Below are 23730 nucleotides of genomic sequence, written 5' to 3' on the forward strand. Positions count from 1 at the left end.
ACCTAATTCATGAGACAACCAGCAAGAGTTTACCATCAGTTCAAAGAAAAATTCAAAGAACCCACGCATAAAGGCAATCAGGAAAGCTAACAGGAATTTACAAATAGATGCAAAACTGGTCAGTATCCAAGGGCAATACTCAATTGCACTTCCACCAAACAAAACGAGTTTGCGTCTCTTTGACAAGAATCATTTGTATGCTATCGGTTTTATACAACCTAAAAAGTTGTAAAATAGCTCAAAGATGATGAAAGTCCCAATAACTCAAAAGGGTGCCAGCCTGGTAACTCTTTTTTGCCTATTTCAATGTCTTTCGTAATTTTTCCTGATGCCGCTCTCAGAGCACCCCCAGCACCATTCTCCCACCAGTGAAGTGCACCAGCTGCTCTCAGGTTGCCTGAAGTCCGTCAGCACTGTGATGGCTCCTGGGGATGGTTATTTCAGCTCAAGCACTGCTCACTAGGTGCCGTGTGGTGGAGGTACAGCTATCCAGCCATTCCTGCTACAAATACTATCTACCCTGAGCCGGCACTACGCTATGAGCACTATGGGGATCAGGCGGACTGATTCCTGTCCTCTGGAGCCTTGCTGTCCAAATGGGTACAGGAAGAATAGTAAATAGACAAATAAAATAATTACAAACTGATAAATGCAATGAAGGAAAGTAGCTGCCAACACAGAGAATCACCAAGAGGGGCTTAGGTAAGTAGGGTGGTCAGGATGGTCGCTCTGAAGAGAACATTTCAGCTGAGACTTAAAAAATGAACAGGAGCCAGCTACTCCAAGCATGGAGGGTGGCAGGAAGCCAGAAGAGCAGCCAACTCTACAGTCTGTGTTCACCCTCTGTGCTTCTAGGGACAGGTCTGCAGCAGCTATAGTTACTGCTTATCCCTGCCCCAGTGCTCAGGAGGCAACAAAGGCCAGGTCTTGCCTTCCCAGTGGTGGTAAAATGGCTGTCTTTGAGTCTAAGCTTCAAAAAATGTCAAGGAGAAGAGAAGGGTTCCTCCCAAATCAGCTTGCCCTCCTTCCTCCTCTGACCCAGTTTCCCTCTGAACTATCCCCATCTGCTAAATGAAGCCTGAAATGTCTTCAACTTGTGAACAACGGTTGAACCCACAAAAAAAGATAAAAGGCTTTAAAAATGCAAATGAGTGGCAAATGAGAATTAACACATTAGTGTGACTGTGTACAATGATCAGCCTTTTGCTGAACTGATTTGATTACAAAGCTGCAAGCACAGGGCTCTTATAGGCAAGGGGAAAGACCCAAGGGTTGTGTGGGGTGGTGGGGCACCCAAATCAATGTTATCATCTGCCTCACGATTTTGTCCAGAGCCTGGGCAATAGTTCATTGCTGTTCCGAAATCCTATCATGCTGCTCCATGACTCTCACCAGGATGCTGGCACCAGAATGGCTGGATTGGAGACCATCTGCCTGAGTTGGGAGTGCCGCAAGTGGATGGGCGCATGGGGACAGACAGCAGAGGGAGGAGAAGGCAGGGGGGCAGAATCTGGGGCCACTGATACGGCCAGGAGAGGAAGAAGGAGATGGAGAACAACAGACTCAGAGAGCCCACAGAACCAGAAAAAAATGTTGTATCATAGCAACCAAAGGAAATGTTTAAAGAAAGGAAGTGACCAATTATGTCAATATCGGGACTGTTTCTCAAAATGTGTGTGGTTCTGGGAATGCCCACATCAGAATCACTTGGGCCATTATTAAGAATTCAGATTCCCAGGCCTCTGCCACACCTGGTTTGGAATCTCTGGCCCTGCAATCAGGAATTGGCATTTTAATAGGTGCTCAGGGACATAGATGCATATTCTGGAGTAATGTGTAATACATGGGATGTGGAATCAGAACTGGGTCTGATTCTGGTTCCTTCACTTAAGCTGTTGGGCAAATATTTAACTTCTCAGAGCCTAGTTTTTCAAGTCTATAAAATAATACCTACCCCACAGGGTTGATATGAGGATAATCTTCACAATGAGATTATATTTATATATGCAAGCTGTATATTCAGTGCTTAGCACAATGCCTGGAACACAGTCGGAAGTCAACGACTATCAATTGCTATTGTTACATAATAAAGAAAGGTCATCGGATTTGGGAAGAAGGGTGATTTTCAATTTTCCAGATAGTCTCCGTAGAGCAGCTTGGGACATTTCTGGTAATTTGGAAGCAAATACATGGATAAGAAGTAGAAGTAGCAAGTGAAGATCAGGTTCAAGTTCAGAAAAACGTGAAGCAGAAGGAAAGCCACTGGGGTTGGTAGTTAGAACCGGGTAGTGTTGGTAAGAAAAAGGTGACTATTGAAAGAGCAGGGATGGGAGGGAGCTTGAAAGACAAAGTAAGGATAGTTTCAATGGCGCAGATATAGGAGGCACTAAAAGAAAACAGGAGGGTGCCTGGGTGGCTCAGTCGTTAAGCGTCTGCCTTCGGCTCAGGTCATGATTCCAGGGTCCTGGGATGGAGTCCCACATCGGGCTCCTTGCTCGGCGGGAAGCCTGCTTTTCCCTCTCCCACTCCCCCTGCTTGTGTTCCTGCTCTCGCTGTGTCTCTCTCTCTGTCAAATAAATAAATAAAATCTTTAAAAAAAATAAAAATAAAAATAAAAGAAAACAGGAATAGGAGTCCAGTCTCAGAGAAGATGACAAGGAGTTTCAGAGGATGGATAGTTGGGTGGGTATGAGTTAGAGAAGCTGAACCATTTCCCCTGACATCAGAGGAAAGAATTACAGCCGAGTTCGCCAAGTGTGGACCCTGTCCCAGCAGCATCAGTACCACTAGGAACGGGTTAGAAACACAATTTTCCTGCTCCACTGCAGGCCTACTCCATCAGAAACTCTGGAGTATGGGGCAATCTTTGCTTTAATGAGCCCTCCAGGCGATTCCAATGTACCTGAAGCTGGAGAACCACTGGATTAGGCAAGAGTTGAAGAGGCAGGGATCTTTGAGATCAAGCTATGTGGTGGCCTAGGCAGGCCATCCGCTGAGTGTGGCCTGAAGGAGGGGAGGCTGAAGGAGCAGAGAGGGAGGCTGGGACAACTGTCCTGGGTGCATGCTAGAGAGTCGGTAAGACCTGTGCAGGGGTTTCCAAACTACAAGATGCCATAAACAGGTAAGAATGTTTCTGTCCTACAATAACACATCTGAGTTGACTAAAAAAATAATTCAAAAACAACATGGGCTGAGGTATGTATAATATCGAAAAATTAAACACTTAATTGTCCAACATGAGGGGAAGCATTAACAGAGTCCCAAGGCATTCATTAACGCCTGGTGCAGACTTTGAGACAATGAGAGAAAACATCTATGATGCAATGGGGAAAAAGCCTCCAATAGTGTACATATGTATAATAATGATCATGGTTTTTTGTTTTTTTTTTTTAAAGCACTTTTGAAGGGATGATTGGAATTTTAAAACAGACTGCCAAAGGCCACTGGAGCCAAGAACATGGCTATTACACTTGCCGCGGCAGAAGCAGTGGCCGTTGGTAGGGAGAGTTAGCCAGCGAGGGCTTCTGGGTAAGATGAGCTTTAATCTGGGAGTTGACAGCCATGACAGCCCTGGGGGTGGGGGTGCAGGGACCAGGAGCTGGTTTCTGACAGCTGCAGTGGCTCAGCGCCAGAGCAGCTAGGACGGAATCAGTTGAGTTTGTTCAGAGTCCTTGAGGCTACCCACGTGTCTGGAGTAGAAGAATGCCATGGAGAATAACAGGAGATGGTCTTGACAAGCTAGGGTGATGACATTTTTAAAACTCAAACTTGGGATCCAAGGCTGGCTTGGGAGCATAGAGGCTATTGGGAGTGTGGGCCAGCATATCTGGATCTGGGCATCCCTGGGAAATGTAAGACCAGGGCGGTCATGGTGGATGAGCATTTCTAAGAGACCATTTACATCTGGAGTCCCCAGTCATTTTATAGATCAGGTAAATGAAGGTGAGGGAAGTTGAAGAACATGCCCAGGATCACACAACTTGAAAGCTGTGAAGACCAAGGCAAAAGCTAGATCTCCTATTTTATTACCATGCTTCCTGAGCTAAAATAACAAACCCTGAGCCAAAAAGTCAAGATGAATGTGACAGGTCACAGAGATTCATGAGAAATCACGGCCTAGGAAGCACCATGATGAGTGGAGTGTCTGAGGAAGGACAGTGACGTGTGAAGGGAGGGATCGCTGGGGGACCAGCAGCAACCTCTAGACATGTGGTTAACTAGGGCCCGGACAAATTGCTGGCTATGCCATTAATAAAGAACCACGAAGAGACACAGCATTCCTCTCTCACTCCGCATTGTCCCCAGTTTCCTTCCGTCTGTTCCTTAGAACTCACTTCTTTTGCCTTCAAGGCTTTGTGGACACAACTCAGCACAGACTTTAGCCACCCTGTAGATCTTTCCGATATTTTTCGATAGACCATGCTCCCCATCTTTCAGAGCCAGTGCTATACCAACTGATAATTAAAAGGAATCAGACCCACCACAAATTGCAAGTGGCCCTGACCTCATGGCCTTCTACAAATACTGTGGTATTTAAAGAGAAGGCTGACAGAGCAGAAAGGCACTGGAATATCTCCCCCCGCCCCCAAGTCCGGTACTTCCTGTCCTGCTTCCAGCATCTCTGCTCCTCCCTCACGCCTCCAGCTTCCTTTACTGCTATGGGACAGTGGGAGGCATCACGCTAACATCAGGACTGAAAGGACAGCTTCCAGGCTAAGCTCTCACAGGCCCAGAACACAAGTGGTGAAGGAGAAAACAAGACCAGCCCAGGTCTCTTAAAGCCCTCTCTGCACTACAACCTGTCTTTCCCCCTCCATGAAATGCAACCTGAAATAAAGTTCCAAAATAAAAAAAATTTTTTCAGTATTAGTTATATATGTAGAATATATAAAATATAAATATATTTATATGAAATATAATTATATATTTATATTTAAATACGTAAATATACAAATATATATCATATATATACAGATTAGCGTCAATAGAAGGCAATAAAGTTATGGTAAACGGGGAGGGGGCGCGCCTGGGTGGCTCAGTCGGTTAAGCATCTGCCTTCAGCCCAGGTCGCAGTCCCAGGGTCCCAGGATCAAGCCCCGAATCGGGCTCCCTGCTCAATGGGGAGTCTGCTTCTCTTTCTCCCTCTGCCACTTCCCCACCCCCCTGCCCCTTGTGCTCCCTGGCTCTATCTATCTCTCTGTCAAATAAATAAAATCTTTTTAAAAAGTTATGGTAAATGTGGAGAAATTCAAATATCACCTTAAATGCAGTAATTGAACAGCATTCTTTAAATTGAATTACTTTAAGAAAGGAAAAAGAAGAATTTTTTCCTTTAAATTAGACCTGCCATCAGAAGTAACTGGTCTACATGTGCTTTTCTTTGGCATGTTACTGTTACTTCCCTTGGAACTACATTATGTTATTCCTGGTACTTGTTTCCCTTTCCTTCCATGACCCAGTCTGCTGAAAGGAAAAGACCTTATCTTTGCATGCCTCATGATTCTTTGTATTGTTTTTGGCACGGTGTTTATTCTTCAAAAGGTTTTGGCATGGTGTTTCTGTTTTATAAACATTTGTGGAATGACAGCGCATAAAGTAACTTGCAGACAATATTTCTGCAACTTGTCCCTTCACCATGTAAAGGAGAAAAGTCAAACAGCAAAATGAATGTGCCACATCAACTGGAGAATTTAACAACTTGCCTTTCCAAAGAAAACACCTTAGGAAGCTTTGGGCTCACACATACAATTCTGAAATCCACACCACACAGATGAGTCTGAACAAGTTGAATCAAGTCTTTGGTGACAAATTAAAAATTTGACCCATGGCAATTAGGGCAGAATCAAATAAGATGTCAAATGGCATTTAAGCCAATTTCCCTTTCTATAATCAATGAGTTGTTTTGAAACAAACAAACAAAAAATCCTCGGGATTATGTTTACTTACAATATTTTAAGACAACTGCTTTGCAGGATGCCTGAGTGGCTCAGTCAGTTGAGCTGCTGCCTTCGGCTCAGGTCATGGTCCCGGGGTCCTGGGATCGAGCCCCACATCGGGCTCCCTGCTCAGCGGGAAGCCTGCTTCTCCCTCTTCCTCTGTTGCTCCCCCTGCTTGTGTTCTCTCTCTCTCTGTGACAAATAAATAAATAAAATCTAAAAAGAAAAAGAAAAAAGAAAACTGCCTTGCTTGCTTTTCTGTAAAACCAGGAACAGAGTGAGTTCCTAGGCTCCTCTCAGATGCTTCAGCTAAAAAGTTAAATGAACACTAGTGCCAATAAAATGAGGAGAAAAATTATGCCAAATGCTTGACACCAGCTGCAGCAATTAAGTAAGCACCTGCTTTATGTTTCATCTCCCGTCACCACCCTCCCTGCTTCATTTAGGCTGGTTTCTGGGGGCTTTTTTGAGAATAAATGCACCTCGGTGCACAAGCACACAAATGCTTTTCCGTTCTTTTTCTTTCTTTCTTTCTTTTTGGCTGTCATTAACTGGGGCAAACTGAGTGGCAGGAAGATCTGGACAAAGGCAGGGTAGTAAAGGCACTTAAATTTCTAAAATCTGGAGTTTTTGAGAATGTTGGGGGCAGATGTAATCATAGCAATCAGCCCTGCTATGAGTGCTGATGTCTTCTGCTTGTACTAAGCAGCCGACTACACCATCCCAGGGAGACCCTGCAGATGAAGATGTAGATTCGATTTCTGGAAGCAAGGTTTCTATTGGCTTAAAAAGCAAGTTTCTCTGCAGAGATTCAGGCTTGAAAAGAGATGCCATCAAGTAGTTCTAGACTGTTATAACAGCACAGAACTAGCATGAGCATCAAACCAGATATGAAAGAGGTAACGGTGCTTTGAAAAGTTGAAAAGATTATGCAAATGTGTGGCAGGTATTAATATTAAACATGCTTATTGAAATCCATCGAATAGAAACTAGACAGTAAGCATATTCATCCCCTAGAAGTGAATTAGCACTTTTCAGGCCCTGAGCTACCATTTCCTCCTTCCCCTTTTATCTTCTTTGTGAAAGCTGGCTAATGATGCCTCACTCATGGGGCGATTGGGAGGCTTACAGGAGACTAAGTGAGATAATGTATGGGAAGTACCTTGCTCCGTGCCTCCTGTATAAAAAAGACACTTAATAAATGTGACTTGATTTCAAAGGGGAAATCAGATATATTATCCTGAGAATGCCTCATACCTGCAGCCCACCAGTAGACTCTTCCCATTAAATTGTTTCCAAGAGAGAAGAATGGAAAAGTCACCCTCAACAGTATGGAATCAGGGAAGCTAACTGCCTCTCACATGGAGAAAAGAGACATGAAACCAAGATGTTTATGCTCCAGTTCGTGTGTACCAGAGTAGCAACAATTCCTTTCTTCCCATACTGATTATTACCGCTCTGTTCTCCAGGGGGAAATGTTAACGCTGGTTAAGAAGTCCCCCTAACACAGCCAGACACCCACAAAAGAGAGATTCTGAGAATGAAACAAGACCTTCAGCTGCAGACCAGCAGCTCCTTGAGATCAGGGACCTCCTTTCTCCGTTTCCTGCCATGGACCCAGCACGACCCAGCGTGATGGGTGCTCAGCATGTCATGAGGCCTCGGGGCACATTCACTGAAGGAGTTCAGCACATCAGAGATATGAGGAAGAAAATGAGATACCTGGGCGCCTGGGTGGCTCAGTTGGTTAAGCAACTGCCTTCGGCTCAGGTCATGATCCTGGAGTCCCGGGATCGAGTCCCACATCGGGCTCCCTGTTCAGCAGGGAGTCTGCTTCTCCCTCTGACCCTCTTCCCTCTCGTGCTCTCTGGCTCTCATTCTCTCTCTCAAATAAATAAATAAAATCTTTAAAAAAAAAAAAAAAGAAAATGAGATACCAGATTAGAAGTCTCTGTTTCCACAATTTAATTGGTAGCCTTGCTTCCTTAGCCTTTGGTTCAGAATGAGGCCACATTTGTGTTAGGGCTCAGACCGTAACAATTCATAACTCTGCATGGTAACGGATGGAGCTAGACTTACTGTGGTGTTCATTTCCCAGTGTGTACAAATATTGAATCATTATGTTGTGCCCTTGAAAGGAATACAATGTCATTAGTCCATTATGCTTCAATAAAAGAGAAACATAATGATTCTGAAGTTTCATTCTTGATCAAGTGTCCACCGTACTCTTCTTACTAGTGTGCTCAGCCCATCATTAAGAGCAAGAGCAACCTGTTCATTGTTAATTAGTTATTATGGCCTCCAAGAAGAAGAAGCCAGAAAGTCTGGTCAGTCTACCTAAGGGCTCTGTCATCTGCTGTTAGTACAGATTTACATTGGTACACAAGAAATGAAGTTGTGTAGAACAAGCCTCTATTTTTTTTTTTTTAGATATTGCTACAGCACCAAGAGAGACAGACATTGACAATCCTAAGAGATTCTGCACCAAACAGATCTGTGCTTCCAGCCTTATATCACTGGCCAATTTATACGCACTCACACACACAGAGCCTATCCTTAGGCATGTCTGTGGTGCCTGGGTGGCTGGACCAGCAAGTCCAGCATCAGCTTCACACCATGCTGAGAACCCTTGTCTTGACTGTTTTCTCCCCTGGAGAGCCTAGAAACCCTGAGCTTGAGTTTAAGGAGGTAACATTTAAGCAGAACCTTCAAGGATGGGAAGGAGAGTAGCAGATAGGCATCCTAGGAAAGCAAACAGTATCACCAACAGAGCAGTTTTTTTGTTGTTGTTTTTTGTTTTCCTCAGGTTTCTAGCAAATTTAATGCATAACACTCAAAATTCAATGGCAAGGGAAAGGTGAACAAAATAAAAATGGGGTCAGGGAAGAGGGCAATGGGCACATATAGGGAGGGGGCAAGAAGTGGACAAGTTAGGATCTGGAGCAGGGGGATGCCCTTCTTTGGGCATCACATCTCACCCAAACCATAGTCTTCCTTGGGGGAAGTCCCCCACTATCACAACTGATGGCTTGATGAAGACGCCGTACCTGGCCCAGCACTCACAGTAGTGTTTTGATCACACTATCATTGTTTTCCCCTAGTGACTCATCATGGTGGCGCCAATCTGGTAGCGAGGCTTGAAATCTGCAAGCCCTATGTATATGATGGTGCTGCAGCAGGGGGCTGCCCACGGCCATCTGGGCCTTCTCCTTGGTGAGGAGCTGAATGGTCTCAGCCTCAAGCAACCTTCATGTGTCTGGACACAGAATTCGTGCAAGGGTAGGGAGGTAGGAAATGTCATAGGAAGGCAAGGCCATTTTGGGGATCTACAATTGCAGGGTGGTGGAGTACAGAGGCAGTAAGATTTAAAGAAGCATTCATTCTTTCTTTGGAATACAGAGATATCTTGAAAGGTGCTCTTTGTACCACATTTAGACTTGGGGCAAAACCCAGAACCCACTGCCAACACTTCAGTGTCCTGTAGAGCAGTGGTGGCCCCAGGGAGGCCTAACAAGCTATGACAGCACATTGGGAATAGCCAGTCTTCCAAATCGTTAAGGTGACATGGCCCAGGCTGGTCTATCACCTAACATGGACTAATTAGCTCTATGAGAGGAATAGATTAAACATGTTAAAGGTCCTTGAAAATATACCCAAGTCAGCCTAGAGTAATCAGAGAAATAATTCTTGTCATGAGAGCGGACACCTCAAAATCTTACCAATCTTGATTGGTAAGGAGTTCATTCATTCAACAAATCCTTTCATTGGTCCTCTTCCCTGGCCATAAAATAGATCCACCTAGGGAGCTTTAAAAAAATTCCCTGGGCACCTGGTGGTTTAGTTGGTTCAGCGTCTGATTTTGACTCAAATCATGATCTCAGGTCCTGGGACTGAGCCTGGTGTCAGGCTCTGTGCTCAGCGAGGAGTCTGCTTCTCCCTCTCCCTCTGCCGCTCCCCTGAATCATACTCTCTCTCTCTCTCTCTCTCTCTCAAATGAATAAATAAAAATCTTTTTAAAAAAATTCCCAATGTCTAGGCCCATACCAGTGATTCTAGACCCATCTGAGCTGAAGGAACAATGAGTGGGAAGTCCTGGAGAACAAGATAAATTTATGGGGATATTTACAGGTCTGCATGCCTGGAACACAGAATAGGGAAATGAAGCATTAGGTGACACACTGGGGCCACCACTGTTCAGTGGTACATGGAAATAGTCGTGTAGGTTTTAATTCCCTGTCCCCAAGTCTAAAATGTGGTAGATGTTGCTACGGCCACATCACAGCAGAGGCTATTTAAAAAGGGAATCTTAAAGAATCTTTGAGAAAGGGTGCCATGGTTATTATGGCACACACTATGTAGTCCCCAAATCTTGTCTCCTTTTTCTCCTGGTTAAAGATGATGAAATTGAGTTCTGACCAATGGAATGCGGGCAGAAGTGAAGAAAACCTCGCTTGAGAACCTCCGCATGTGCACTCTCTCCCTTTCCCCTCATCTGCTGCTGGGAGGCAGAGTCCAGTGGAGGACTCCAAGATCCTGAGGAGGGTGGGCTAGGAGTAAGCAATCAGCCTCTACTATACTAAGTCACTGAGATTTGGGAAATGTTTGTGATGGACATTAGCCTACCGTCACTTATACAGCAATCATAGATCAAACAAGTTAATTTCCTTAGAAGCACAATGTCAAGAACAGCAAAGGTTTAGTAAGTAATAGCTATCTATTATTATGTGATATTTGCACTGCTTTGGGTACCTAGACTTTCCCTTCCCATTTTTTTTCTAATGTATTTCTTCCCTTTGATCCAGTGACCAAATCATATCTGGATGTCTCTCTGCTTTGTCTTTAAGCCTGATCACAATGTCAATGCAATACTTCTGCCTGGACCTTGCTTCACTAATAGCATTTCCTTGCAAAAAATATGGGGAGAGAGGAGATGCTTCTGTTGACATGCTAATGAGTCAGAAGCATGAGGCAGTCCAATTGGCACCCTTCTCCACAGCTCGGCTCTGCTTTCCCTGCCTTTCCACGTGAAGGCTACAGGGCCGAGAGTTGAACGATCTCCTCCACTGGAGAAAACATTCCATAAAAAGTGTTCCTGCTGAGTTTTCGCAAAACTTCCAAATTTTAATTAGACATTGGAGACCCAGATGGGCAGCAAAAGGAATTTTGACAAATACAAGGAATTTAAGTTATTGAGGAAGCAAGTGCTCCTACACTAAGGTTAAAATCAATAGTCATGTGACTAGGTGGCCACTTAATCAGCATGATTTGAGGAGTTCCACGGGCTCCCCCGTGGCCCCCAAACATCTCCTCCGTAGCATGTCGGCAATGCCTAAAAAGTGGTTCATAGTAACTTTTCACAATTATGTTTCACTTTACAGGATCTCTCTTACTGCTCCCAATTCTCCAGCAAGGTCGGGGTATAAATATAGACCCCACGCCTCCACGAAAGCAAGCGATTTGCACAAGACTGCACAGCTGGGAAGAGCCGAATGGGGACTCTTCACGTGTTTGGTGGCTTCAGAGTTCTTACCACGACACCACAATTGCCTCTCCCATTGTTAAAGCTTCACTTCTTTAGGCTCGGTGCATCTCCTAAGTAACTGATCATTCAAATGAAATCTCACCTGAATCTTAGTGCACACGTGGAGTTGTTCTGGTCAAAGTGTATTTATGGGGAGGAGAGGCAGGGAGGAGGAAAGTTGAGGGAATTCAATGCGAAGTCCAAGAAATACAGTCTAAAAGCCACTAGCTTAAAGAGTCTGTGCCCTATTTTGATACAAATGGCCTTGGAGGAACCACTTAGTGTCATTCATACATTGTATCCTATCAGATAATTTCCTAGTAGCTGAGACAGGGAGATAGAATAGCAAACCCAGGTTGAAGGGCCCTGTTGGTGTGTGGCCAGGCAGGAAGGAGAGAAGGAATACAATAAAGGATGAAAACCAACTTTACATTTTGCTTCAGGTTTACTCTGCCTGTGGAGGAAATCAAATTCTGCTGCTGTTGCTGCTGCTAATAGATTGTTGTTCTTTTAGAACATTGATGTTTAAAGCTAATACTTTAAAGTATTCCTTGTATTTTGTCAAGTGCCATGAGAATCAGGATCTTAGGGACCAGAGTGATAGAAACCAGACACCACGCTCTCCAAATTCCTGGGAGCAGGCAGATACAAGAGAAGAGGGTGCAGGCAACTGGACTCTTACTGGGACTGGTGGGAGAAGAGCCTGGATGGGTCCTGATAAGTTGGGAGAGACTGAGGGGCTTCCCTCCTCCCCTTACTCCCTTCTTCAAGCCTCCCCTCTCTGCAGTACTCAGTTCATGCTGATGGGGCTCCTTGTGGCCCGCACTCCCAGTTGCTGGAGGATTTACAGTTCCTACCAAGAATCCCTTCCTTAATTCTTTTTAAATGCCCCCTTTTCAGAACAATGGTGTTTCCCACCCTCACTCCTGCAAAAACTTGCCTTTACTGAAAAAGGATCAATTAATTTTCTCATTTTCCTGGGCTCAAATCCTAGCTCTGCGGTTAGCTGGCTCTATGACCTATTTATTGCACCTGTTGGGCTTCAGTTCCCTGACCTGAAAAATGGGCATAAGAACACCTGCTTCATAGAGTTGTAATGAGAAATAAATGATAGAATGAAATATACATAAAAGGTTCTTAGCCCAGTGCTCAATACCCACACAGGGCCCGGTGAAAGAGATTAGAGTATGTCACCGCAAAATATGCCACTTTGGAATAAAGTGGTTTTGAGCTGAAAGGGATTGGTTCTTTGCCCTTTCCCTTCCTGTCTAAACGCAGGGCACCCCTTTCCCTTTGTAAATGTAATATAAATTTTCATTTGTGAATGTGCCTACCTCTTCAGTACCAGGAAAAGAACTGCTCTGAGACAATTCTTATCACCTGAGAGGACTCTTATCTACATAACAAACTTTAAGAAACCTTTTTTTTTTAAGATTTTATTTATTTATTTGAGTAGAGAGAGAGCAAGCACAAGGAGAGGGAGGGGCAGCAGAAGAGGGAGAAGCAGGCTCCCTGCTGAACAATGTGGGGGGCTTTGGGATCATGACCTGAGCTGAAGGCAGACACTTAACCAGCTGAACCCCCCAGGCGCCCCTAAACAACTCTTATTTACCATATGTTTCCCAGTCACCTTCTCATAACTTACCCACATTCCAAAAGCCCCAAACCCCTTTCCCTTTGTCTAGCCTCCTCTCCACACAGTGTCATCCCTTATTAAGGTGATATATGAGCCCCAAATTGTAACACCTCCTTAAGTCATGTTTCTTTGTGAACTCCTGTGCGTAAGTATATAATTAAATCCTGTTTTTAAAAAACTCTTGTTAATCTGCCCTTTGTCAGTTTAATTTGCGGGGCTCAGGTAGAGAACCTAAGAGAGTGGAAGAGAAAAATATTCCTTCCCTACAGAGGCACGAAAGCTTTTTCTTCTTGTACTTTTTTCCTGTTTCACATTATACTCTGGGTTCCCTGGTTTACCCTAGAAACCATTTCTCAGAAGCCTTGCCCATTGTGGGGAGGAGTCAGAGGCAGAGGCGTGAGGAGGTTTCCCAGATCTTGGGGAGCAGAGACTACAGTGGGACACTCTCTACTAGTGCAGCCACCTGACAACCACAGGCAATCTGGGGACCTTGATGAGGCTGCCAGGCTGGACTGAAACAGAAATGGAGCCCTCTGGGTTTAGTTTAAACTTTCCTGACCCCCCAGTTGAGACTCTGTGCTATTATCCTTGCTCCACTGACCTGATCGTCCCCGAACACAGGCTTCTCCCACCTTGTGCTTCCTCTTACTTAATTCTTGACTCCTCCTCTAGACTATGATGCTCAAAGGCAGGAGCTCTGCAGGTCTTGCCCTGTACTGAATGTCCAGCGCTGGGCTGTGCCTCACATGGAAAACACACTTAGCACACATTTGTTGAATGAATGAACTTAGATAACTATGCTGAGTAAGAACTAAGATAAAATTGTTCAAAGTAAAATGAATAAATAAATAAATAAATAAATAAATAAATAAATAAATAAAAATCCAGCATTTACTTAGTTCTAATCTGAGCGGCATGATTACAGTCAAATGCCAGATGACGAACATTCCATTTAAGGAGGGCCCATGTCTGTCACAACTCACTTCAATGTTGGTCCAGAAGAGTGACAAAAGGGGAAAGTGGTGTTTTCCTGGAAAAACCTGAACACTTGTCTTGGAGTGTTGATGCCGTCCTTTGAAAGCCCGTCTGAGATCTGGCTGCTGTCTGGGGTGGGGAGAGTAGGAAATGCTACATCAGGACTATGTTTCTTCAGGGTCCTGGGATCTATCCTCAGCCTAGATGGAGGGTACGCATCACAGATGTCTGGGGTTGAGGGTATAGTCTGGGTTGGGAAGGCGGCCGTTCCAGGCTGTTCTCCCCCCTGGCCAGGCCTGGCTTCTTCCCTCACTCATTCTGATGGCTTCAGGATGGGCGCTCTTGATCCAAATAATAATAGCTTGCTATGTTCTAAGCACTTTCTTACGTTATCTCATTTCCTCTTCATAAGGATCCTGTGAGGTGATCTTCATTTTACAGGTGAGAAACCTGAGGATAAGAAAGTTTAAAAGTTTTCCCAAGGTCGCGCAGCTAGTAAACGCCAACGCCAGGAGCTGAGCCACAACCACCATGCTACACTGCATCCTACTGGATTGGGATGACCCAAGGGTTCCTCCAGGCTTCCCCTGAGAGCCTCCAGAGCCAGGGCTGGATCAGCCTCAGTTATTTCCATGCCCCAAACGCCATACAGTATACAGACAAGGCCTCAAGAACTGCCCATAATTTCATACACATCAAAAATAAGGAATCACATGATAAACATTTTGGAAACAGACCGAAGTCAGTTTGAAGCCAAACTAAATGGCCTTGGGCAAGTCACTGAACTTCTGGGAGCTTGTGTTTCCTCACCTGCAGGGTGAGGATGATAATGCCTGGGCTGCAGGGCAGGTGAGATGATCAATTAGTCCAGCAAGTATTGGTTCTTCCAGCTCCCTGGCTCTGCTGCTGGGAGCAGTCGAGGCAGTGCCAAGCGTGTGGCCAAGAGAGGGGCTGGTGCAGGGGCCTGACACTCACCTGCTGTCCATGTTTCTCCCTGCTCCAGACCAGCAGGGCACTAATTCTATGGTCATAACCAGTTCTATCATTCCCTTACCATGTTCTGGGGTTAAATTCCAAGCTTCTGGGATCATCATTCCTACAAAAACTTAATGGGTGTAGTACAGGCCACAAGTCATGGGCAGCAATGGAAAGCTCTTAGTTCTTCCAGAATGAGAGTACAAAGCCAAACAAAACAAAACAGGGCCTTTCTAAAGGGATAAGGCAAAAGCAACAAGCTTGAAATCCAACATCATGAAGTTCATGTTTCCAAAGCACGAACAGTCTAGTTGCAGGTTTCGTCTTCAATTTCAGAATCTTAAACCAAAATAACCAAAAAAAGCACTTAATGGTCTCCTTGAAATGGTGAAGAAGTGTCTCTTGTAAGAAAAAAATGACTACTAATAACTACTGTGGGAGTGATTCAGGCATAAAGTAGAAGAAGAAGAAGAAGAAAGGAGAATAATCATATTTTCAGCTTTGTATTCCAATAAACAAGTCCTCCCTAGAGCAACGCCTCTCAGAGGCACTGTTTTCCCTTAGTACCACCCCAAATCATATTTCTGGCTCAGTTACATTCACCTTGCCCATGACTGAGAATTTTGCTTGTTTTATTCACTAAAAACCTTTTTTTTGCTATTCAAGTCTAGCCACTTGAAGGGCAGCCTACCAAGGTCTTCCCTGCATTTTTGGTGTTTGGCTCTGAAAAATTCAAATATATTTCTAGAGAAAAAGTTAAATAACTAAAATCATACATTAACAAAAATATTCTTGGATCATTTGCTTCTGTACACTATTTTAAAAATTGACCTATAATATTACAATGATTTCCAGCATACAACATAATGGTATTCATATATAGTTTTGCAAAACGATCACCACGATTAATCTAGTTAACATCTGTCACCATATATAGCCACAAAAGAGGTTTTTTTTCTTGTGATGAGAGCTTTTAAGATCCACTTTCCCAGCAACTTTCAAATATGCAATATGGTATTGTTAACTACAGTCAATATACTCAGTAGAGTATGCTTTTGTATTTTGATTTAAACTTCACCATGTGTGGGGTGTCTGGGTGGCTGAGTCAGTTAAGTGTCTGCCTTCGGCTCAGGTCACGATCTCGGGATCCTAGGATTGAGCCCTGCATCAGGCTCCATGCTCAACGGGGAGTCTGCTTCTCCCCCTCCCTCTCTTCCCCTCCGCTCTGTGTCTCACTTTCTCTTTCTTTCTCAAATAAATAAATAAAATATTTTTAAAAAATAAAATAAAATAAACTTTGCCATGTGCATTTTGGTTAACTGTAGCACATGCATCTACTATACACAAAATGAGGAAAACAAAGTCTTTTCAAGCCTCTGTTTTGACAAGGTATTTCTCCTGCCTGAGGAGAGAAGTTTGGAAGTTCTAGAATGTTAGTGTTATGAAGATGGAGAAACTGAGACCTGAGGAAATGAAATGCCTGTCCACGGCCACACAACACCTTCACAGTTCTTGCCAGAGGATATCTGTCAGTTTGTTTTGGATTCTGTATGTAGAGCATTCAGCTTCACTGGGCTAATGGATTATTGATTAATGTTCAGAAAAACGCACAAAGAAGTTTTTTATGTTCCCACTATGAGAACTTCTTTTATTCCTTTTCAGTGGGAATGCTAAAAGCTTTGGGGCAGGACAATTCTTCGTTGTGTGTGGAGGTTCCAAGAGTTTCAGGATGTTGGCATCTCCAGTCCAGTGGTTGCAGCCAGGGGGAAGCAGGAGGCTACTAGGCCAATATTTTCACAACTCCTCCGGGCACCCAAATAGCTATTAGTAACTTGCTGTTGTACATTCAAGAACCTGCTCAACACTCTCCCTGCCTTTCCAATAATCCTCTCTCCGGTAGGATTTCTGGCAGAGGCAGTTCACATGTACAGGATCCTTAGATCTCATCCAGCCCCGGCACTTCCTTTGAAAAGCAGAACCTCGATGTCAAGAGCTACACACAAGGTCATACAGTTCATCCCAGACAGAACCAGATCTTGACCCCTTCTCTTTCTACCACGTCCCAGAGACAAACTTCCCATATGCCACAACTTTTCCAAGGGATCAGCCCTGGGTACACGGCTGGACCAGCACAAGGGCCCAACAGCCATCACTCCCAGGAGTTCCGCACCCCGCAGTTCCTGCCCACCCTTGTGTGAGTAAGGTGGGGTCACCTTTGTTCCAGGAAACCACTTTGCAGCAAGGAGACAGTACTGTGGAGTGAGGAAGAGTGTGGAATGTCTCTGTTTTAAGCCAGGTGGACCTCTTACCTTGGGCAAGCTGCCTGGCCTCTGCGCCTCAGTTTCCTCATTTATAAATCGGGAGTGAATAGTAGCCAAACTGTGTTCCAGTTAAATGGGGTAACGTCTCCAAGGCACCTACACCAGTCCTCGGCACACTGTAAGCACATGCTAAGTGTTGTCAGCAGCGGCGGCACCATCATCATATTCATCATCAATTACATCAGTTTTCCTCCCCTGAAACTTGAATTGAGGAAGGACAGCAGGGCCCGTTCAAGTTCTCCCACTAGCATGAGCCAGAGGGTCTCCTTCTTTGGGGCTGCAAGCAAGAGTCCCCAGTCCATGCCAAATTCACTTTCTACTCAACATGGTAGACGGTTATGAACATGTATAAATTCAGCATACTTAACTGCATTAATAAAAATTAAACAAAACAAAGTTTATTTTTTAAAAGTAAAAGAAAATACCAGGCCACACATCTGAACTATATTTTCTCCTTTACAAGGGCCATTTTAGCTGTTTCTCCTAGGTAATGATCATTCAACCAAAGGAATAGAAAGATTCATAAATTGCAGGTCTTGCCTTCAAGGAGGCTTTTTAAAGCTGTACAACTTGCTGCCTTTCAACCCCTTCACCTGGGCTTCACTCTGCGATGGGCTTGGAATCTCAGTAAACTAAAGAACGGCAGAGCCTAAATCCCACCGGATTCACTGACCCTCCTGTTCCCTTCCTCACAGACCAGCACTCCTAATTGGGTGGTTCCCCAGGCTCCCACACTGTTCTTAATTCTCTTAGAGCCCCGTCGGTTGCTTCCTACAGAAGAGCGGTTGGAAGCGTGTATTAAACATGTCTTCTTATTTTCTATATTCTGATGGTTTGACATCTGGGGCCTTCCTAACCCTGGAGGGACTGCCCCTGCCAGAGTTAACTGGGATTCCTAGAGATAGTAAACGACGCATCTGTGAGAATATCTGTCAGACGCAAACCAACCAAGGCAGAGTCCATCTCCCCAACCATCTCCTCTACTGGGCTCTCCTCCTCTGAGCCACTGCCCACCTGCCCTAGTCATTCCAGAAGCAGGTACCCCATAATTAGGGACAGCTCTTATGTCCCAAAGCCCACTGCGATTATTCAAACAAGCACAATAAAGGCTCTTGTCTACATTTTCCCTTCACTCCTTCTGCCTCCTGACTGTCCCCAGTGCTTCTTCACGTGGCCTCCCTGCATGGCCTGCCCGGCCTCCTGTTTCACACTCCAGGGCTGAATACAGCAACTTCTTCCTTCATGACAGTCATTTCCATGTCTGCCTGTCATACCGTATACCTGACTGAAACGAATCTTGGCTACCTTTACAATAAAGGGAAATAAAAGGGGAAAGAATCAGAGATAAAAGTTAGTTGGGGGAGGGGCGCCTGGGCGGCTCAGTCGGTTCAGCGTTTAAGAGTCTGACTTCAGCTCAGGTCAGGATCTCATGGTCCTGAGAGCAAGCTGCCTGCTCAGCAGGAAGCCTGCTTCTCCCTCTCCCACTGCCCCTCCCCCAGCTTGTGCTCTCTCTTTCTCTCTCTCAAATAAATAAAGTAAATCTTAAAAAAAAAAAAAGAGCCAGTTGGGAAGGGAGGGTTGAGTTCAATCTAGTAAACATGACTAGAACAGCATAAGAAGAACCCCTCATACTTGTAAAAGACTAGAGTTGATAAAATGCTTTCATAGACATGATTTCATCCAGCCTTTGGCAAAAGCCTGTAAGGTCAACATTAACCTCATTTTGCACAAAGATATTGAGACAGAGGCTAAGGGATTGACTATGATCCCACAGCCAGTAGGTGGCAATGTCAGAATTTGAACTCAGATCTGTCCATTTCTACAATTCTACTGCTGCCTCCCAAAGAAGCAGAGAGAGAATTAAGAAAGGAGAGTGAACTGTCTACCATCTTATAATCTCGGTATTCATTCCATTTGCTGAAGACAGAGACTTATGTGCCTTTGCATTCCCCAATGCCTCATGCATAACAGAGTGTTCAGAAGTACATGTTGAACCAATGAATGAAGAGCAATCAAAAGGGGCAGGTGAACAGTTCTGAGCGCCTTAGGAACCCACCGACCCTCTCTCTCTTGTCACACCAATATTGCATTGTTGCCTTATCTGTAAGATGGGGTAATAGTAGTACTTATGCAAATCTGTTGAGAAGAATTAATATATAATTCAAATATATATAATACAATTATATAGAATATTATATGAGTTATGTGTATATTATATATTTTAAATATGAAGTATTTGTTGTTGAGAATTAATATCAGAAAAATGTTTTATCCATATGCCTGGCATATAATCTGTAGTCAGTGTGCAAGAGTTAGTACCTCTGATTCTTCTGCTCCTGGCTGGGCACTCTGGGCCTTGGCTGCTGGGCCATGGGTGCAGTATTAACAGCTTCTGGTCAAAGTTTCCTCCTTAGCCATCCTTTTTGTCAACTGGCTAGTATGTCCCTGCTTTCTATCTAACTCCTGTTTTGCCTCCTTTGACAAAGAAGAGAGGCTGTGTTCTAGCTCCATGTCCCTACAGCACTTTCACCATTAAGTCAACAGGTATGTACTGAGCATTGTTTCATGTTTCCTGTTGCTGCATTAACCAGCCACCCAAAACTTACTGGCTTAAAATCATAGAGCTCATAGCTCTTTGATCTGGTCTGGGCTCAGCTGGGAGTTCCTGCTGTTGGTCTTGCCCGTGGTCACTCTTGTGGCTGCATTCATCTGGTAGGTCCGGCTGGAGCTGAACTCAGCCTGGTTGCTGGGGTGGCTGGGTCTCTCTCTCTACGGAGACTCAGGATTTCTAACTCTATGTGGCCTCTTCACAAGGAGCCTGACTACTGACATGGCACCTCAGGGCTCCTAAGAGTATAGAAGCAGAAGCTGCTGGTTCTTAAAACTCTGGCCAGGAACTGGCCTCGTATCACTTGTGCACATTTTGTTGGTTAAAGAGGGTCAGTCCAGCTCCCAGGGGAGAGGGCTCAAGGGCATGAGTACTAGGAGGCCTGGTTCATTGAGGGCCCTTAATGGAACAGACTACGGAAAGCACATTCTCTGTGCCTACCACTTCGGTAGGATCATTGGTGAAAACATCAGATCAAGTTCCCGTCTCCATGGAGCCTCCATCCCAGGGTGGTGGTTATCGAAACTTGACAGTGCACCAGAATCACTGGGAAACCTGGTGAAAACACAAATTGCTGGGCGCTCCTCCTGAGTTTCTGTTCCCAATGGTCAGGGGTGGGGTGGGGCAAGTTCCCAGGTAACAGCTGGTCTGGGAACACTTCAAGAACCACCATTCTGGGATTCAGTTCTTTCACCAGAATACATCCCTGGTGATGTTACTTCAGTTGGTCTGGGGTAAGGTAATTTTTAAAAACATTTCCCTGGTGATCCTAATGTGCAGCCAGGATTGAAAACTGCTGCTCGAGAGACTATTCTGTCTCCCTCTCTTTTTTCGGATAAGTTTCCTTGAGCTAGTTACAATTTGGTTTATCTATAGGACCCCACCTGAATATTTCTCTTCATCAAAACAAGGGTTCTCAAATTTTGCTGCACTTTAGAGTTTCATGCGACATTTAAAAGGCTCAATGTCCAGGTCATACTCCAGATCAATTAAATCAGAACCTCTAGAGATGTGACCCCAGCATTAAGTATTTTTAGAAATTCTCCCAAGTGATTGCAAAGTGCAAGAAAGTTTGAGAATGGGTGCTTAACAACGCTTTTAGTGATATTATCACGGTACACATTTCTCAGTTAAAAAATGGTCTTCCCCATAGTAACTTTCAGTGCCTTCCTCTGAACACTAAAAAATGCAGAGGATATTTTAAACTAGAATTTTACCTTCTTCTCTATCTACTCCCACTTACATATGCATTCATGCCTCAATTACATAATCATCCTTAAGGGAGACCAGATTTTGCCACATTTGCCCTTAAAAATTTTTTTACCCAAGACCGCGAGGAACTTTTGGTGAGGAAAGGGTTAAGATGATAGCCCAGTTGCATGCTGGGAATTGTAGTTCTAGAGCAGCGCCTCGCCAGTGAGGCGCTATGGGCCTCCAAAGCAGCATGCAGGATCCTGCATCCCACTGACCCTTCAGGGAGGCAGTGTCCAGTAGTGGCTAACACCGTGGGCATCAGACTCAGATGCCTGGGTCAGATCCCAGTGCCGCTCCTCACCAGCTGCCGAACCCTGGGCACACTACTTCATCTCCTGGCCCTAAGTTTTCTTTTCCGTAAGTGGAGAGGAAATAACAACAGCAACAACAATAATAATAAATATCTAGCCCATTGGATTGTTATGAGGATTAAATGAATTAATTACATAAAGGGCTTAGAATAGCTGATGGCACAAAATACGCATTCTGTAAGTGTCAGCTTTATTCCTATTGCCTTGCAACTCCTCTCGGCCAAAGTTGGACCATAGGAGTCAAAAATGCCCCAATTCCATAGTCAGGACATAAGGGTTTATCTGTCTTTTGAGAAATTACCCATATCTGTTTGTCTAAGTTGCCCTCTGGGTCATTCTCTTAAAAATCATGAGGTTGGTTGGTTGGGGTGATAGGTTGGGGACAAGGGATATGATATTAGCTAAAAAATGCTGGCACACATACCATCCCCTAGTTAGTGTCCCTTGATTTTGCCTGCCCAGCCATCCTCTTTGCTCCTGGTAGTAACACCAAAGTTTCCTTTGGGGTGCCACACCCCTCCCACTGCCTCCACTCTTGGTGGGATTGCTGCCAAGGTGTCCTGCTTTCCCGTGGCAAATGGGTGGGTACCTGACCCCAGCTCAGCCCACCAGGCTCTCTCCTCTGGGGAGGAACATGGGGACAAGAACTGGTTGGAGCAGGTTCACCTGAGGTCCTTGTCCCTTACCTCCTGCTGCCTAGATCCCCAAGCTCCCCCAAGTTTCTCCTTTCTGAAACCTGCTTGGACAGACCATCCTTGGATTCTGTGAGTCACTCTATCACCATGGCAATGAGGGCCTTTTATGCAAGATTGGCGGAATCAATGTCTGACACTTTCTACCAAAGAGTCCTAAGTGACACCCTCTTTCTAAGTAATCTTTAAAATTTGGTCCTCGGTGTACCTGGGTGGCTCAGTCGGTTAAGCGTCTGCCTTTAGCTCAAGTCATGATCCCAGGGTCCTGGGATTGAATCCATATCTGGCTCCTTGCTCAGTGGGAAGCCTGCTTCTCCCTCTCCCCCCTGCTCATGCTCTCTCTCTTGCTATCTCTTTCTCTCAAATAAATAAATGAAATCTTAAAAAAAAAAAAAAAGTAAAATCTGGTCCTCTGCTCACCGGCCTTGCCCACTTCCCATCCAATTTCTGGCAGAACTATCAGTAGCTGAATGCTTTCTTTGTGACATGCCTTCCACATGCATTATCACTAATCCTAATATCAACAATGTAAAGATGGTATTACTGCTACTTTATCAATGTAGAAAATGAGGCACAGAGTAGCTAAGCAACTTGCCCAAGTTCACACAGCTAGTAAATAACAGAAATGATATTCCAACCCATCTACTTACTGCCCTTAATCAGTAAGTGAATTTTTTGGTATTGAGATCAACATTTCTCTGTCATTTCACAGACTCCTGGGGTGGGTGAAGATCTTTTGCATCCTCTAATGAAGCATTTTCTTTTTCTTTCCTTTTTTTTGGTCATAGACTGATTGTAAGAAACATTTTACATCACAACCATACACACACACACACACACACACACACACACACACACACACACACACACACAGAACAGACACCCATTTGCATGTGTGAGTGTTTGTAAAAGGGAGGCAGGGCCAAGCTGGAGCTTTTGAGGCTCATAATAATGATTTGTTTACTTGCATAATGCGTGTTTCCTAGGCCACGCCAGCCTGAGGGGAGAGCTGGGATCAGAACCAGCACAGGCTGTTCCTCTCTCCCTCTGCTTTCATCAGCTCTCCCAGAATCTCCAGCCCCTCCACAAAGCCCCTGTCCCAGTTCCGAGGATGCCCAGAGAACATCGCACATGTGCTCCCGAACACACGCCAGGGCCTCATTTCCCTTCTCTTGTGCTCTGGCTCCCTGCTGGGATCATTTGCCTACTTCTCGGTGTGGCCATCACTGCTGCTGGGCCACTAACATTGAGCTGCTCCTGGTGGAAAACCCAGTGGCTTTGGTGACATGTGAGTCACGGGCTCAGATGGGGACGCTGTTGTATCTCCATGGCAGTTCCGGTGCCGCAGCGCTGGGCACAGTTCCTCACAGCACCCACATGCAAGGCCATGATGCTCACTAACCTAGAAAGAACCCCCTTTGTTCCAAGGACCCAAATGTAGATTCTTCTTACCCCTTCTAACTTACGCGTGTTCAAGGGCAGCAGGCTGACAACAATCTCT

At 44.8% G+C, this 23730-nt stretch overlaps 1 protein-coding gene across 2 annotated transcripts in view; it reads right to left on the bottom strand.

Moving 5' to 3' along the window:
* Window positions 1-23730, bottom strand: part of LOC113923651 (protein FRA10AC1) — a 72382-nt gene extending 48652 nt beyond the window's left edge. The window contains exon 1 of one of the 2 annotated variants that reach the window (XM_027596633.1): window positions 23696-23730. The gene's annotated coding sequence lies outside the window, so the exon portion shown is untranslated. Of the gene's footprint in view, window positions 1-5946; window positions 6086-23695 lie in introns of those variants that run through there. The other variant, XM_027596632.1, reaches the window with a different exon arrangement.

Source organism: Zalophus californianus, chromosome 15 (assembly GCF_009762305.2).
Source record: "Zalophus californianus isolate mZalCal1 chromosome 15, mZalCal1.pri.v2, whole genome shotgun sequence".
Taxonomy (NCBI): domain Eukaryota; kingdom Metazoa; phylum Chordata; class Mammalia; order Carnivora; family Otariidae; genus Zalophus; species Zalophus californianus.